This window comes from Cervus elaphus, chromosome 10 (assembly GCF_910594005.1).
Source record: "Cervus elaphus chromosome 10, mCerEla1.1, whole genome shotgun sequence".
NCBI lineage: Eukaryota > Metazoa > Chordata > Mammalia > Artiodactyla > Cervidae > Cervus > Cervus elaphus.
Window position 1 is genome coordinate 47655366 of NC_057824.1, and position 17567 is coordinate 47672932.

At 44.8% G+C, this 17567-nt stretch overlaps 1 protein-coding gene and 1 non-coding gene across 3 annotated transcripts in view; one reads left to right on the forward strand and one right to left on the reverse strand.

The window, feature by feature from the left end:
• HIP1 (huntingtin interacting protein 1) overlaps positions 1-17567 on the reverse strand; it is a 135533-nt gene that overhangs the window by 103097 nt on the left and 14869 nt on the right. The gene's annotated exons all lie outside the window — the stretch shown is intronic.
• On the forward strand, positions 13564-13636 carry TRNAM-CAU. The gene has a single exon. It is a non-coding gene; the product is annotated as a tRNA-Met (tRNA).

Consider the following 17567-nt stretch of genomic DNA (forward strand, 5'->3'; position numbering starts at 1 on the left):
AATTGCAGAAATAATTTAATTATTGTAGTTGGTGTGCGCTCAGTCAGCTCAGTCGTGTTTGACTCCTGTGACCCCACAGACTGCAGCCCACCAGGCTCCTCTGTTCACGGGATTTTCCAGGCAAGAATACTGGAGTGGGTTGCCATTTCCTCCTGCAGATTCCTCGGAAAGGGAATCTTTCCGACCCAGGGATTGAACCCGCATCTCCTGCATTGGCAGGCAGAGTCTTTACCACTGAGCCTTCTGGGAAGCCCATTTCAGTATATTTCAGTTTTTTATGATTTTAGTATATTTTTAAGCCTTTAAAAAATTAAATGCCTGTTAAAACTATCTAGATCAATATCCTCATTTTATACACACACACACACACACACACACAAAGCCCAATACAAAACAAACAAATCCAGTAGCCCTGAGGAAATTAATATTCCTATTTTTCAGGAGACAAGAGTTTTAGTTGCTTCTACAAGCCTTTGATCTTGGGATGCTTAAGGAGGCATTGACAGATACATATAGACACACACTGGAACATTCCAGAACCTGTTACAAAACTCATAAACAGAAGCAAACCATTCTGACCATGCACCCACTTCCTCCTTGCTAATGTATCCCCAATCGCTGCCCTAGGAGGATTTGCTGCTAATCCATCCATCCCCTCTCTGTCAGTCAGGCAAGGCCAAGGTACACGGGATGGGGCATGCTATTCAAGGACTTCAGGAGTGAGGCTGCAGGATTCAAACGAACCCCAAGCAGCAAACATCCGCATTCATCGCCCACCTGACATTTAAGAAGGACTGGGAGGTGTCTGAAGTGGGGCTGCAAGGAGCTCAAACCAGTCCATCCTAAAGGAAATCAGTCCTGAATATTCATTGGAAGGACTGATGCTGAAGCTGAAGCTCCAATACTGTGGCCACCTGGGGCGAAGAGCTGACTCATTAGAAAAGACCCTGATGCTGGGAAAGACTGAAGGCAAAAGAAGAAGAGGATGGCAGAGGATGAGATGGCTAGAACTTTCTGTGATCGGAGAGTGAGACAGCCCCACCACAAAAACAGAAGGGCCTCAGCCTCAAAATGAGTGTCCAAGGCCAAGAGGACCTGGGGAACATGGAGTCCTGGCTCCAAAGGGGTGCCCACCTTGCTGGGTCTGCAAGAGGGGGTGAGGGCGGGGCTCTTGGCAGAGACTCTCAAGGGGTGAACGACTTGGGAGGCAGCCAAGCGCAGCCAGGATGAGAGGGAGCTGGGTTGAGGGGAGACGCCCTGGGCCGCCCGTCCGGACGAGGGCACCCGGGACACAAAGCTTCACCTGTCAGGCTCCGCCCACCCGGTTCTCCCAGGCCTGGCCCTGCGCCCACCGCCAGCAGCTGCCGCCCGCCCTCCCTCCCCCTCTCGGTGGCCTCTGGCCCTCTCTCGGGGACAGCTGAACCACATCCGCAGGCGGGAGGGGCTTCATCACAGCCCTCCCAGCTCTGGCTCCTAAGAACAACCTCAAATTGCTGAAATCTCCCCGGCCGCCCGCAGCAGACAGTGGCCCCACGGCACTGGGTGTCCGCGACTTGAGTGATGAGCAAAGGACTAGTGGTTCCAGCGGACCTCCTGACCGGAGGCCCTCCTCAAGGCCCCCTTCATCCCCTGCGAGCTTGCCTGGCTCAGCTCCACTCTGTGGCTACGCCCGGGACCCCTCCTCCCTCTGTTCAGAGCCTTCTGGACAGCCTGCAGCCAACACAGACAGCAAGGCAACAGAGCAAACACACAGAATGAAACCCTAAAGGGAGATGCAAAGCAGACTGTTTTTCAATTTATTACAAGGGCAACACCCGCTCACTGTAGAAAATCATGTATACATGTGTGTGCATGCCTGCTTGCTAAGTCCCTTCAGTCGTGTCTAACTTTTTGCCACCCCATGGGCTATAGCCTGCCAGGCTCCTCTGTCCATGGGATTCTCCAGACAAGAATGCTGGAGTGGGTTGCCATTCCCTCCACCAGGGGATAGATGCATGCATGTTATGGAAAAACCCAGACAAATTTTTTGGCCAACCTAATATAAATTTATCTATACATATCCGAGGGCTTCCCTGGTGGCTCAGACGGTAAAGAATCTGCTTGCAATACAGGAGACCTGGGTTTGATCTCTGGGTCGGGAAGATCCAGTGCAGAAGGGAATAGCTACCCACTCCAGTATTCTTGCCTGGAGATTTCCATAGACAGATGAGCCTGGTGGGCTCCAGTCCATGGAATTGCAAAGAATCAGACAGGACTTAGAGCAACTAACACTTTCACTTCACTTTCATACATGTAGGAATGAATACTATAAACACAATTTTGGCTATGCCCTGGCACTGGTGGTGGGAACAGGGTAGCCGGTCTCCTTAGAGTACAGTCAATGACTGTCTGTATTTCCAGGAGGAGCCCAGGCCGCAAACCACGAGAATAAATAGAGGGTGAAGACTGTCCACAAAATGAACACTCAGGTAACCTAGAAACAGCTGCAGGTAGAGGGATGTCAACTGAGCAGGTTGTGACAGGTGCATGCACTGGAAGATGGTACTTTGCGCCCTTGGTCCCTGGTGCAAAACGGGTGCTGGTAAGAGCTTGGGGATAAATTTCATGCATTTTGCATTTCCCAGCATTCTCAGAGTCAGATGCCCCAGCCCTAAGGAAGGCAGAAACCTTTACTTAAGTCATCACACGGGTGCATCGAGAGCCCATTCCAAGCTGTCTTCTCCACTTTCCGATCCTCCTCTTCCCCGCCAGGTGAGGAAATCCTGGGAAAACTGTTCTAGCTGAGACAGGTCCAATGATTGTGCAACAGCTAGAGAGATGGTGCATTTTTTATTATTTAATATTCCACCACCCAGAGGGCTTCCTTGATAGCTCAGTCGGTAAAGAATCTGCCTGCAATCCAGGAGACCCCGGTTCGATTCCGGGATCAGGAAGATCTGCTGGAGAAGGGATAGGCTACCCACTCCAGTATTCCTGAGCTTCCCTTGTGGCTCAGCTGATAAATTCCGCCTGCAGTGCAGGAGACCTGGGTTCAATCCCTGGGTTGGGAAGATCCCCTGGAGAAGGGAAAGGCTACCCATTCCAGTATTCTGGACTGGAGAATTCCATAAGCTGTATAGTCCATGGGGTCACAAAGAGTCAGTCACGACTGAGGGACTTGCACCCAGAGGTAACCTTTTTATTTATTTCCTTCTTTTCCTTATGCTATCTTTTTATCTTTATTTTTATCAATAAATGAAATCTTTTAAAAAGAGATGATTAGATGTGTGTATGTATGGCTGAGACCCTTCGTTGTTCACCTGAAACTATCACAACATTGTTAATTGGCTAAACTCCAATACAAAATAAAAAGTTTTTTTAATAAAAAAAGGGAGGATTAGACCATATTCCATATAAACTTTAGAACATTTTAAAACTTGTTTATTTAGCTGCATCGGGTCTTAGTTGGGGCACGTGGGGGTCTTCATTTGGTCATGTGGTATCTTTTGTCGAGGCACGTGGACTCTCTAGCTGCGATGCCCTGGCTTACCTGCTGAGCCTCATGTGGGAACTTAGTTCCCCCGACCAGGGATCGAATCCACATCCCCTGCATTGTAAAGGAGATTCCTAACCACTGGACCACCAGGGACGGCCCTAGATAAACTTTTAGATGTCATTTTTCTCCTTGGAAGTTTAAGAATTCCACAATATTAAAAATAATACAAATATAATTTTACAAGATTGCATAATATGATAAACACCCTATGGATGTTTTGGTTCATTTCAGCAACTATTTATTTTATGCCTACTATGTGGCATGCGTTTCCAAGCACTGGATGCATCAGAAATTACTCATCCACCATCTGTTGAATGTTTAGATCGTTTAAATTTTTTCATTACTTTTGTTTAAAAAAAAAAAAATTCTTATTTATTTTTTGATTGCTCTGGGTCTTCATTGCAGTGCACAGGCTTAGTTGCTCTAAGGCATGTGGAATCTTAGTTCCCTAACTAGGGATAGAACCCAAGTCCCCTGCTTTGGAAGGTGGATCTTTAACCACTGGATTACCAGGGAAGACCTCACAATTTTCCATTATTAAACTGGCTTCCCTGGTGGCTCAGATGGTAAAGTATCTGCCTGCCAATGCAGGAGACCTGGGTTTGATCCCTGGGGTCAGGAAGATCCCCTGGAGAAGGAAATGGTAACCCACTCCAGTATTCTTGATTGGAGAATTCCATGGGCAGAGGAGCCTGGCAGGCTACAGTCCATGGGGTGCTAAAGAGTTGGACACGACTGAGTAATTAACACACACATGATAAACATCTTTGTATGTAAGAGGTTGTTATGTTTCAAGTTGTTTTCTTAGGGTAGATTCTTAGAGGTTGAATTACTGAGTCAACAGGAATAATATTTTTAAGATTCTTGACAGACTGTGCCAAATTGCTTACCAAAAAGGCATATCAATTTGTACTTTCTTTATCAGAAGAGTATCTATTTTGCATATCCTGCCATTATTTAATTTTGTCACTAGAAAAAAATGTATCAATCTTATTAGATTAATTTGTTATTTTTACTTTCTCATTTTTCTTGTGTTTTTGAATGTTGTCTTCCTTTGAGTCATCTATTCATGACCAGTTACCTACTGGTGTCTGTGTCTTTCTTAGAGGTCTGTATAAGTCATTTATATATTAAAACATTTACTCTGAACTCCAGCAGCAGTTTGACTTATTGCAATTCCAACTTTAAGGATTTTTGTTGTTGTGTTGTTGTTTTTTAATTAATATTTTGCTTGTTAATAAAAAATGGAAAAAATACTCTAAATACTCTATCATTTTAAAACATATTATCTTTAAAAAATAGTATCTATGATTTTATTCTTTTACTGATTTCAATTTTTTAATAAAGATCATCAAAATCACACATGAATATAGTTTTAAAGTCAGGTGGTAACACTATCAAGAAAGTGAAAAGACAACCAAAGAAAGGGAGAAAATATTTGCAAATCATATATCTGATCAGAGTCTTCTGATCAGGGCTTCCCTGGTGGCTCAGTGGTAAAGAATCCACCTGCCAATGCAGGAGACATGGGTTTGATCCCGGGTAGAGAAGATCCCCTGGAGAAGGAAATAGCAACCCACTCTAGTATTCTTGCCTGGAGAATCCCATGAACAGAGGAGCCCTAGTCCCTGAGGTCGCAAAAGAGTCAGACACAAATTAGCGACTAAGACAACAACAAATCCCGAATACATAAAGCACACTTACAACTCAGCAACAAAAAAAATCTAGTTTAAAAATAGGTAAAGAACACAAATGAACATTTATCTAAAGAAAGCACGCAAGTGGCTTAAAAGCACTCAACATCATCAGTCGTTAGGGAAATGCAAATCAAAATCATGAGCTACTACTTCATGCCAACTAGGATGTCAACTGAAAAAAGAAAAAAAACCAAACAAAAGCAAAACAGAAAATAACAGGTGTTGGCAAGGATGTGGAGAAACTGGAACCCTCTTACATTGCTGGTGGGAAATGTAAAATAGTGTAATTTCATTGGAAGGGTCTGAGAAGTCCTCAAAAATATAAACACAGAATTACCACATGACCCAGCAATTCCACTATTAGGTATATACCCAAAGAACTGAAAATAGGTATTCAAACAAATACTTGAGCAATGAATGTTCATAGCACCGCTATTCACAACAGCCCCAAAGTGGAAATAACCCAATGTCCTTCAGTTTAATGAATGGATAAACAAACAAAGCTGGTATTATTCTCAGGACAGAATGTTATTCAGCCATAAAAAGGCATGAAATACTGAGACATGTTACAACAAGGGTGAACCTCAAAAACATCATGCTAAGTGAAAGAAGCCAACACAAAAGGTCACATATTGTGTGATTCCACTGAAATCAAACTTCCAGAATGGGTAGAGATAGAAAGTGGATTAGTGGTTGCCAGGAACTGGAGGTTGGGGGTGGTGAGGGAGGAGGAGACAGAGAGGTGGGGAAGGGCTGCTTTAAAAAAATATATTTTTTTGTCTATGCCAGGTCTTAGTTGAGGCACGTGGGATCCTTGGCTGAGGGATGTGAGTTCTGGTTCCCTGACCTGGGCCCCCTCCATTGGTAGAGTGGAGTCTTAACCACTGGACCACCAGGCAGGACCCAGGGAGGGGCGGCTTCGTGGGCATGTGGTTTCCTTTGTAGGGGGGCAATGAAAATGTCTTAGAACTGAGCAGGGGCCGAGGTTGCACAGCACTCTGAAGGTACTAAATGCCACTGAACTGGATGCTTTCAAATGGTTAACGGTTCACTTTGTGCTGTGTGAATTTCACACCACCACCAAAACCAAGCGGTAAGGACAGCTTCCAGTCATCAGTGTCCCACCCTCCAACTCTCCTTCCCACTTTTGATCTCCTTTCCCTTCTCCTAACGAATTTGAGATGTCCAGTTAATATAATGACCCTGCTACTTCATTTACTAATTTCATTTTATTTTCAATGTGTATTTGTCTGCAGCTCTCTAGTTGTGGCTGGTGGGCTCTGGAGCAGATGGGCTTTAGTTGCTCCGTGGCATGTGGAATTTTCACAGACCAGGGATCAAACCCGCGTCCCCTGCATTGGCAGGCAGATTCTTAACCACTGGACCACCAGGACCACCAGTTTTTTTTCTCAATATTTATTTATATGGCCGTGCTGGGTCTTAGTTGCGACCCACAGGAGCTTTAGCTGCGGCATATGGGATCTAGTTCCCGGACCAGGGGTTGAACCTGAGTCCCTCTTGTTGGGAGTGCGGAGTCGTAGCCCCTGGACCAGCAAGGAAGTCCCTAAATATATTTATATTGAAACTTCTGGATTGATGCTCCATGACTCTCATCTGTTCTCTGTGCTTTTCAACTCTTTGTCCTATTTTGCTACTTTGTGAGAGATTTGTTCGCCGTTATCTCCTCTACCTTCTAATGAAATTTGAGTTCATGGCCCTCTTGAACTCTATGGGAATACTACTTGGAAGTTTCTGCAGATTTCCTCCGAGCTGGCATTGTCTTTTTGTAAGCTGCTCTTTCCTGACTCTTCTTTTGTGTGTGTGTGTGTGTGTGTTTCTGCTTTTAGTACCCAATTTAATACTCTTCTTTTGTTTGTGCTGGGACTTGCCTTTCCTTACCTTCTGCTAAACGTTGATTAGCTGTTGTATTAGCCGAGAGGCTCTAAAAAGTTAGTTGAAAGGTCCATGTGGAAGTGCCAGACGGTGGAATGTATCAACTGGCAAATTTTGTTTTAGGGCAGGTGGACAGGGAGCCAGGCTATCTCTGGGCCTCCCAGAGATCAGGTGATGGAGGGGTTTGCTCTAAGGACTTGAATTTCTCCAGAGAAGCATCTTTTGATCCCCCGCCCGGGAGGTGGATGCCCTTGACTCATCTGGATGGAGCAGTGCTTCCAGGATAATCCCTTGTTCTTAGCACCCTCTGCCAAGTGGAGGTTTTCTGTTTTTGTTTGTTTGTTCTTGTTGTTTTCAGCTGTGCAGCGGGCTTGCAGGATCTTTGTTCCTCGACCAGGAACTGAACCTGTGCTCCCTGCAGTGGAAGTGCCAAGTCCTAACCCACGGACCACCAGCGAATTCCCAGCATGGTGTTTCTGAGTGAGGATCTCTCCTGGGTCAGTTTCTCCCACCCGGTCCACTGCTGCAGGATACAGGCCTGCCTCCTGGAATGCAGTGTTGGAGGGGGAGTGTCAGTTCTTACAGACAGACATCTTCTGACTTCAGTCCTGCCTCCCCCCAACCCCCATCCCCGCCATGATGCCTCCAAGTTCAAGGGCACAGGCACAGCAGAACACATTTGCACTCCTCTTGTTATCATCTCTCCCATTCTTCCTAAACTGTGTTAAGTATCTCATCGGCTAGTGATCCCTTTCTCATCCTTTGTCTTGGTGGGCCTTTATCATTCTTGTTTTCACTAGTATTGTAATAAGTCTTGAGAGATGAAGGCCACTCCACTACTTTAGCTGAAGTTCCCTGCTGTGCCCTGACGCACGAAGCCAGTGATAAAATGACAGCCCTTCAAAGAGCTGTGTCGAGGTCTTAAACCCCAGTAACTCAAAATGGGACCTTGTATGGAAAAAGGGTTGTTGCTCAGTCGAGATGAGATCACACTGGTTAAGGGCGGGTCCTTAACCCAAGATGACTAGTGTCCTTATAAGGAGAGAGATGCAGAGACCCACAAGGAGACACCTGTGTGACAGAGGTCGCGGCGATGCGCCTACAAACCACAGAATAACACAGAGTGCCAGCGAACACCAGAAACTATTGATCGGAGGCAAGGAAGGATTTCTTCCTGTAGGTTTCAAAGGGAGCATGGCCTTACCAACAGCTTGATTTGAGACTTCCAGCCTCTAGAACAGTGGGAAAATAAATTTCTGTTGTTTTTAAGCCACCTGATATATGGCACTTTATAACAGCCAACCTGGAAAACTAAACAGAACCCTTAACTTCTTGTGATCATATAAATTCACGTTGTTTTCCTTGTGACTTTTGTTAAAAAAAAACTTTTTATTTTGTATAGGAATACAGCTAGCTAACAATGTTGTGATAGCTTCAGGTGAACAAAGAAGGGATTCAGTCAGACATACACATGTATCCATTCTCCCCTAGACTCCGCTCCCATCCTCACTGTGATATTTCTGATGGCTTTACAACTTAAAGTTCCTCTACTCCCTCCAAACTTCCTTCGACCTTCTCCAAGTGTTTTTCTAAAGGTTTGATTTTCTTCCGCCTCAAATTTAACCATTTTATCTGTCTGGAATTTATACAGGTGTGCACCTTGAGGTGAGAACTGAAAACATCCACTTCTTCCCAATAGCTAACCAAACCTAATTTATCAAGTAATCTTCCCATTCCTATTGATGTGTGAGGTCACCTTTGACATATAATTAATTTACATGTGTATAAAGTATGTTTCTGGACTATTTACCCTATTTATTTATTCTACTGATCTGTACTTCCTTTGCTTAAAAAAATATTTATTTGGCTGCACTGGGGCTTAGCTGTGGCATGCAGGACCTTTCTTCGTTGCAGTATGTGGGTTCTTTAGTTGCAGTATGTGGGATCTAGTTCCTTGACCAGGGATGGAACCCGGGGACCCGGCCTTGGGAGCACAGAGTCTTATCCACTGGACCGCCAGAGAAGTCACAATCTACTTACTCTTTTTTTTTTTTTCCCAATCTACTTATTCTTAAATGAGTAAGTTCACTGTTTTAATCATTAAAATGTGTTTTGGTATTTTATAAGGAAAGTTTCTCCCCACCACAATCTTTTTCAAAATTTTAACATTCTTCTCATTTATACTTCCTGATAAATTTTGGAAAAACTTAGGTTCCAAAATAAATTCTACTGGGGTTTTGGTTACAAACACATGCTTAGTCGCTCAGTCAACAGGCCAAGTCTACTTTACTACCCTTTGTAGCCCTCCAGGATCCTCTGTCTATGGGAGTTGGGCAAGAATACTGGAGTGGGTTGTCATTTCCTCCTTCAGAGGATCTTTCCCATCCAGAGATTGAACCCGCATCTCTTGCATTGGCTGGCCGATTCTTTACCATTGAGCCACCAGGGAAGCCCTTTGGTTACAAATAGGACAAATATCAACTATACTAGGAAGAGCTGACATCTCTACAAATTCCATAGTTTCCATCTAGAAACAAAGTACATGTCTCCATTAACTCATCTGCTTTCTATCTCTCAGTAAAGTCTTATCATTTTCATCAGGACCCCTCTATCTCAAATACCACCCCCCAAGTCACTCCTTATTCCTTTACCTTACCTTGTGTGTATAGTATTAATCACTTTAAGAAGAATAAGCAAAGCAGCTGATATTTTGGGGGTTCACTCAATGCCAGGCATTATTCTAAGTCCTTTTATAAGCATCATCTCACTAAATTCTTGCATCAGCATGAGTTGGTACCTATCATTTCCACTTACACATGGGACAAAAAGTACGGCATAGAGAGACAATTAGGTCATAGGTCAAAGAGACAGAACCAGGTTCAAATCCAAGCAGTTTTATTCTGGAGTCCATTGTCTTATCTCAAATCAGTATTTTTATTGATACTGGGCAAAAGAACAAGGAAACCTTTTATCTGCTGACATATAAAGATTGCCAAGATGGTTGATTCAGTGAACAAGATTCTTTAAAAATACACATATATCTTAGTTGCAGCATATTAGATCTTTTTAGTTGGGGCATGCAGGATCTTTTTCTTGCAGCATGCAAACTCTTGGGCTTCCCTAGTGGTTCAGTTGGTGAAGAATCCGTCTGCAATGCAAGAGACCCTGGTTTGATTCCTGGGTCTGGAAGACACCCTGGAGAAGGGACAGGCTACCCACTTCAGTACTCTTGGGCTTCCCTGGTGTCTCAGATGGTACAGAATCTGCCTGCAGTGCAGGAGACCTGGGTTCAATCCCTGGGTTGGGAAGATCCCCTGGAGGGCTACAGTCTATGGGGTCACAGAGAGTCAGCCGTGACTGAGCGACTTTAACTTAACTAAACTAATACAAACTCTTAACTGTGGCATGTGGGATCTCGTTTGCTGACGAGGGATTGAACCAAGGCCCCCTGCACCGGGAACATGGAGTCTTAGCCAGTGGACCACCAGGGAAGTTCCTGAAATAGCAAGATTCTGAACTATCATTTGTATTAATAGTGGGGAAGACGGTAATATTCCACTATATGTATATTTGCTTATATACGAAAATAAAATATTTGAATGGACGCAGAAAGGAGTCAGTGAGCGGTTGTTTCTCTTGAAGTTGAGCAGGGACACGACAATAGGGGGACAGGACCAGGAAGGAGCCTTTTTGCTTTTTTTTTTTAACCAAGTACATATATTATCTCTTCAAAAACTAAGTAAAATTTTAAACTTAAAATAAAATACACAACAGACACTCAGTAAATGTAAGTGAAAGAGTAGAGATTTCACAGGATCTCTTATTAAAAAACACTTACTTGGTCATGTCGGGTTTTAGCTGCAGCATTCAGGATGCTTAGTTAAGGCATGTGGGGTCAGCTCCCTGACCAGGGATGGAGCACGGGCCTCTGCACTGGGAGCAAGGAAGTCCCTCACAGATTCTTCCAAAGGTATTTATGGTCTGGCTGCTGCGCTGACTAGATCTGTTTCATGGTACAGTTTCAAGCTGGCTGCTGACATTTAGGACAATATATTGTTGATTTTTATAATCTCACTCCCAACACTTGTATTCCTTCTACGGAGACTCTTTTCCATTGATTCTTCTGGGTCTTCAGTGACCAGGGCAGGGCAGGGGTCGAGGCTCATCCCATAAATGTGTTCAGACAGGCCAGTGATGAAAATGAGGAACGGTAAGAATGGTGGTAAAGGAAAGAGTGTATTCTCTGTGTAAAGACGCTGAGTTCCATTGAAAAAAAAAAAAAAAAATCACCGTGCAGGCCAAATAAAACAAGCCCACAAAAGAACGCAGCCCTTGGGCCGCCAGTCTGCGGCCTCTGCCTGCAGTAGTCCATGTTCACTCACGCTTTCCTCCGCCCTCTTCCCCTCAGCTACCCCACCCGGGTTTTCCAGAGCCTTCCTCCCGGCCCACCCGCCCCCGAGGGCTCCTGGCTCCTTCAGTCTGCACAGGACTATCTACTCTTCTCCCAGGCTGGCGGGTTTAGAAGCATGTTGGGCTCTTTAATAAGCAACTTCAGTTAATCCTGCCTCGCTGGGCTCTTCCCACCCTTTCCAGCATCCTCTGCTTTTGTGGCTAGCGGACTGCAGTGACCATTCAGCTTCCCCCGCCGTTCTTCCTGGGGTCTAGGAGCAGCTTGAACTCAGCAATCAAGTCTGATTCATGCCTGACTCCTGGTGCCTGGCACTGCAAGCGCTTAGCAAACCTTATCTGCTGAGTGATGAAGGCTGCTGGGCAGATCTTCTTGGCAGGCATTGCAGCTAACCCACGCAGTCAAAACCCTGATGGAACTCTGTAGAACCAGCCAAAGAGGACAGGGCCCCTGCCCCTCCAGGAACCAGGCAGAGCCTCCACAAGGGCAGAAGCCAGTTTTTATACCTGTCACATAGAGCAGGCCCTCAAAAATAAATTTATTGGCTGACAGACATGATGCTTGCCACCTATACACCCCCAGCAGAGACAAAAAATGATGCATGAAGGACATCAACAAAAAGAGGGTGAGAAAAGGGCTTCTCACAGGGCTTCACGACCCTGGAGCACCCACGTAGCCCTTCACTGAAATATGCAAACTTTTACCCCTAAATGAGAATGATTGCACTGACCCTCCCAGAGCTGTGTCAGTGTTCACATTTTATTCTTATACATTTTACTCACGCTAACTGGTACAGTGGTCCTTACTTTATAGAGATGGTAACTCGCCCAAGATCATACAGGGAGTGTGACTTGCAGCCAAAACTGGGACACTGACTTTTTTTTTTTTTTGGCCACATCAGGCTTGCAGGATCTTAGCTCTCCGACCAGGGATCGAACCCATGCCCCCTGCAGTGGAAGCATGGAATCTTAACCAGTGGGCCACCAGGGAAGTCCCTGGGCCACTGATCTTTGATTCTACCTCCAGTGTTCCTTTCTGGGAAATTCCAGGTGGGAACTCTGAAGAGAATTCTGAAGAGGCACGTGAGGTCTTAGCTCCCCGACGGATGACTGAACCTGCAGCTCCTGTACCGGAAGGTGAAGTCTTAACCACTGGACCACCAGGGAAGTCCCCATGTTTTTGTTTGTTTGTAATTCTCTGGCTATACGGCAGAAGACAAATAAAAGGGAACTAAGACTCAGGTAGAGAGAGCAGACTGAGCTATCACACATACAACCTCTCCCACACAATATGTAGATAAACTAAGAAAAAACATCACATTAAAACCGAACTCCCGGTCCAAGCTGCAGCCCCAAACCTTGGGTGGAGACTAGAGAGAAGCCAGAGTCTCTGGCTTGGGCTGCAAGGGTGTGCCAAGGTCCCCTACTACTCACACGTGTGGAAGCCCAGTCCTGGAAAACCAAGTAAAGCTTGACTGGGAACCAGTGACCCCATGGTGCCTAGCAGAAATAACCATAAAACTGTCCCAACAGATGCCTCCCTAATCCAAGGCATATGCAGGACCCCATGGGCTATAATCACTACCAAAGATGATCTCAAGGACAAAAATGACAAAAGATACAGAGAAATCAAATGCTATGCAAAGGGCAGATTCAACAGAGTGAAATACTTCAGAAACTATAAATAACAGCCCCCGAAAAGGGAACTGAAGAATGCTCAAAACAAGATAAACAAAGGGATAGAAGCCACAAAGCAAAAATAAGACACTGTAGAAAGTGAGTCTGTGGTTGTAGTTTTTTAATATTTACTTATTTATTTGGCTGTCTTGGGTCTTAGTTGCAGCACTCAGGACCTTCACTGCTGCATGGGAGATCTTCACTGCAGTATGCAGGATCTTTAGTTTTGGCATGAAGGATCTAGTTCCCTGACCAGGGATTGAACTTGGGCCCCCACATTGGCAGCACAGAGTCTAAACCACTGGACCACCAGGGAAGCCCCAAGCAAGTGAATTTTAAAAAGAACTAGGGACTTCCCTGGTGGCCCAGTGGATAAGACTCTGTACTCATAATGCAGGGGGCATAGGTTCGATCCCTGATTAGGGAACTAGATCCCACATGCCACAACTGAGAGCTGGCTAGATAAATAAATAAAATAGCCTAAATAAAGAAATAAAATATATGTTAAAAAAAAAAAAAGAATTAAATAGAAATTCTAGAAATCAGGGTATGTTTAAACACAACTGAAGAGAGAGTTAGTGAATGGGAAGATGAAACTGAGGAAATCACCTGGAGTGAAAACAGAAAAATAGACAGGAAATACAAAAGAGATGAAATAAAATGGCAAGCAGAACAATAAGTTCCACAATGCATTTAATAAGAGTTGCAAAGGGGAGAATAAAGGGAAAAAGTCAGAGGCAAAAATCTCCCAGAGATAATGGCTAAGACTTCCAGAATTAGAGTAAAAGCTAACACAAGTCCCAAGAACAATAAAGTAAAACACCAGTGTACAGAGTGCACCACATTAAAAGAAAAGAAAGAATCTTGAAAACTGTCAGAGAGAAAAGGCAGATTATCCACAAGGGATTGACAATTAGATTAACTGTCTGAAGACAACAGAATAGCAGCTTCAGAGCATTGAAGAAAAATAACTAATCTAATCCTGTTCCATCTGTTATTCCACTTCCATCTTACATCCCAGCAGCTCAGGTAGCAAGAGGAGGAATGATCAGGCTGCTGGCTTTGAGAATGTCTCTCCACAGTACCCACAGGTATCTGGCACTGCACCCCTGCCCCACTGTGTCCACAGTCACGACTTGCAGCCAAGATAGCAAGAACAAAAGCCAATTCTGCTGAATGGGCACTAAGGAGAAATGCCCAAAATATCAGCAAATAGTCACCTAATCTGGCCTTGGAAAAAAATGGAATGTTAGGCAAAAAAAAAAAAAAAGCTATAGGAAAGGATAAATCTTCTGGCTAAAAAAGTCTCAGCAAAATAGGAAAAGGAAGCAAATGAAAATGGGCAGAGGAGGGGGGGGAGAAAAAAAAAAAAAAAAAAGAAAATGGGCAGAGGAGGATCATCAAGTAGAGACTAAAGGAGACTTAACAGCAGAGCCAGAATCTAAAAATGAAGATATTTCAGGCTCCAAAGTGGTGGGAAACTAGGCAGTCTTAGATTGGTCTTAGTGGTGGTTCTTACAAACCTTTCTCCTACAACTCCAAGAAGCAAGCTGTGTAACTATTGTAGAAATGGCAAGTTTTCTGGAATTCTAGAAACATATTTTTAAGAAGCTTGGAATCCCACCATATCCCATGTTTGAATACATCTTTCTTTCATATTTATTTATTTGGCTGTACTGGGTCTTAGTTGCAGCATGAAGTTTTGATCTTCACTGCAGCTGGATCTTTTTAGTTGCAGTATGCAAACTCTTAGTAGTTGTGGCATGTAGGGTCTAGTTTCCTGACCAGAGTTCAAACCCAGGCCCCCTGCATTGGCAGCACAGAGTCTCAGCCACTAGACCACTGAGAAAGTCCTGAATACATCTTTAAATACAAAAGTACAACTGCCTTTTTAAGAGGTAAAAGTTGTGTGCTGTTTAATTTCAGCAAGACCAGAAATTAGTGGAATGTTGGGAGGTTTGTTAGATGTAAACTTAACATTCCATAAACTGTGAAGGGCATTATACAAATCCCCTGAAATATACACAGCCCAGATGACAGTCATTTAAATGATCCATTTTTCATAATTGTGTTTTTCCCTACTATCTCACCTCTGTGTCTTCTATATGGTCTTTTTATCTCCTTATCAGAACTGCAGACACTCTGTGGCAATATCATGCAAGTGGTCCAGAATTTCCCCAAACCTGATAATTTGCTGTGGATAGAATGTGTAAGACATCATATCCTGTGTTATCGGGACATTCCTCACAAAAGGCTTACAAGTTAGCAATATTTGAAGATTCTGAGCTCTGGTGTCCTCTACTTACGGATAAAGAGTTTCTAAATTTTAAGCTGGAACAGAGGCTGAGTAATTCTTTGGCAGTTTGGTAGCTCCATTGTGTAGGCTTTTTTAATACTAGCTTAGGAACTGATATCTGCGTACTGACCACCAAACAGGTATGCACTGATAAAATCTTGGTTATAACAGGATGGGGGGAAAGGATGGTGAAATACAGACATCTTCACACATATAAAGACTATGAGAGTCCACTGCACAGAGCTTCTTACAGAAAGAGGTGTAAGTTCAGAAGAACTTCCCAGAATAGTTCTGTTTATATATTCCAAAAGGAACATTTGCAAAACCAAACCAAACAAAAAAACACAGCATCACTGCTGAAGCTTTATACTCTTGACGTTATCCTGACCACCCGACGAGCCCGAGGTGGAAGCCAGAGGAAAGAAGAGGTGGGATGCAGTCAGCCCCCATGGAAGCCCCACCCCAACGCCATCGGGACCCAACCAGTGTGAGTGGAATTTCAGTCCAGACCTTCCTCTGAGGCAGGAACTGTTCTATGAACTCTGCTTTTTACCAAGTAAAGATCCCAGGGCCCCATCCCACTCCTCCCACTTCTGTCACCTGCTTCTGGTCAGCCAGCACTTGGGTGGGCTCTCCACTTAGGCCCCCTGCAGTCCTGGGTGGGGGACGGGTGGGCAGAGCATCTCTTACACCTCCCTATGCACTGCCCCCTCCCTGCGCCTGGGCTTGGCAGAGAGGTCACACTTGTCCGAGGTAATTTACCAGGGCAGGAGGTATTTTTAAACGGAGATGAGAAGGAATTATCAAGAAATGACTGGCTGGCTACAGAAATCTAAAGCCCAAGCCCTAAGCTGGTGATTCCATAATTAAGACACTGACACCACCCAGGGCCCTCGGCTCCCTGCAGACCCACAGAAAATCTGGTATAACTTCACTTTTCTATCAAGAAAAGAAAAGTTATTTTCTCCTTCTTCTTTGTTCAGACATAACATCATCAACACAGCTCTTTAAATATCTATGCCAGGAGGCTATATTTAGTGACTGTTTGGCCCTTAAAATGAGCCTGATTTCCTGTGGCAAAAAGTTCTCAGCAACAAGGAGAGAGGCCTGGAGAATTCCGAAGCACTGACAAACAGCGTCAGAGCCGGAGATGCTCAAACACTGTGAGATCGGAGTTGCCTGCTTTTTCTGGAAAGGTGACTGGCACCCAAGAGAGAGGGAGAAAAAGCCTAATAAAAGGGTGCTTGGTCTGAACACTCCCAGGGTCATCCCAGAGAACAGCCTGACACCAGGCAAGCATTTGGGCCAATAATCATATATAGTAAATACTGTCCTCTTTCAGAAGGGCAGAAGGGAAATCTGTTTACTCATTCACTCACTCAACAATTTACTCACTCATTCACTCACCCATTTCACTCATTCACTGCTTCACTCATTCATTTACTCACTTGTTCACTCATTCATTCACTCGCTCACCCACTGATTTGTGCATCTCCCTACAGGCAAACCCTATGGTTTACAAAAGCTCTAAGTCATGCGGTCAACAAGACATACAAACCACGAGACTCAGAAGGGCATCCCTAGAGAGGGTCCTTGGAGGGACACAAAGCAACTGCTTCAGGGGACCTGCAGAGTGATGGGCACTTCCATGCGGGCCAATCAAGAAGGTTTCACAGGAGCGGAAGCCACCACTGGCATTGGCTACTGCTCTGGGCCCTCTCATTCAAATCCCTCACTGAGCCCAGATGTCAGCACATTATCCCATGTACTGGGAGCTTTCCCAAGCTTCGCCCCCTTCCCATGATAAGTAACCAAACTGGAACGGGAGCTAAGCTTGTCTGACTGCAGCAGGTGGAGGCTGGCAGCAGTGCCTCTGTGGGACCACAGACAAGGTCCCCCATGGCCATTTCTCCCTCGGAGACCTGCTGGCGGGGGAGCTCAGAGCAGGTCTTCTTTGGAGAAGGCACCCCGCCCTGCTCGCTCCCCTGATGCAGCCTAGACTCTCCACGCTTTCCCTCCTCAGACCCCACCGTCCCATCCCTCCGTCTGTGGGGTCTCCAGG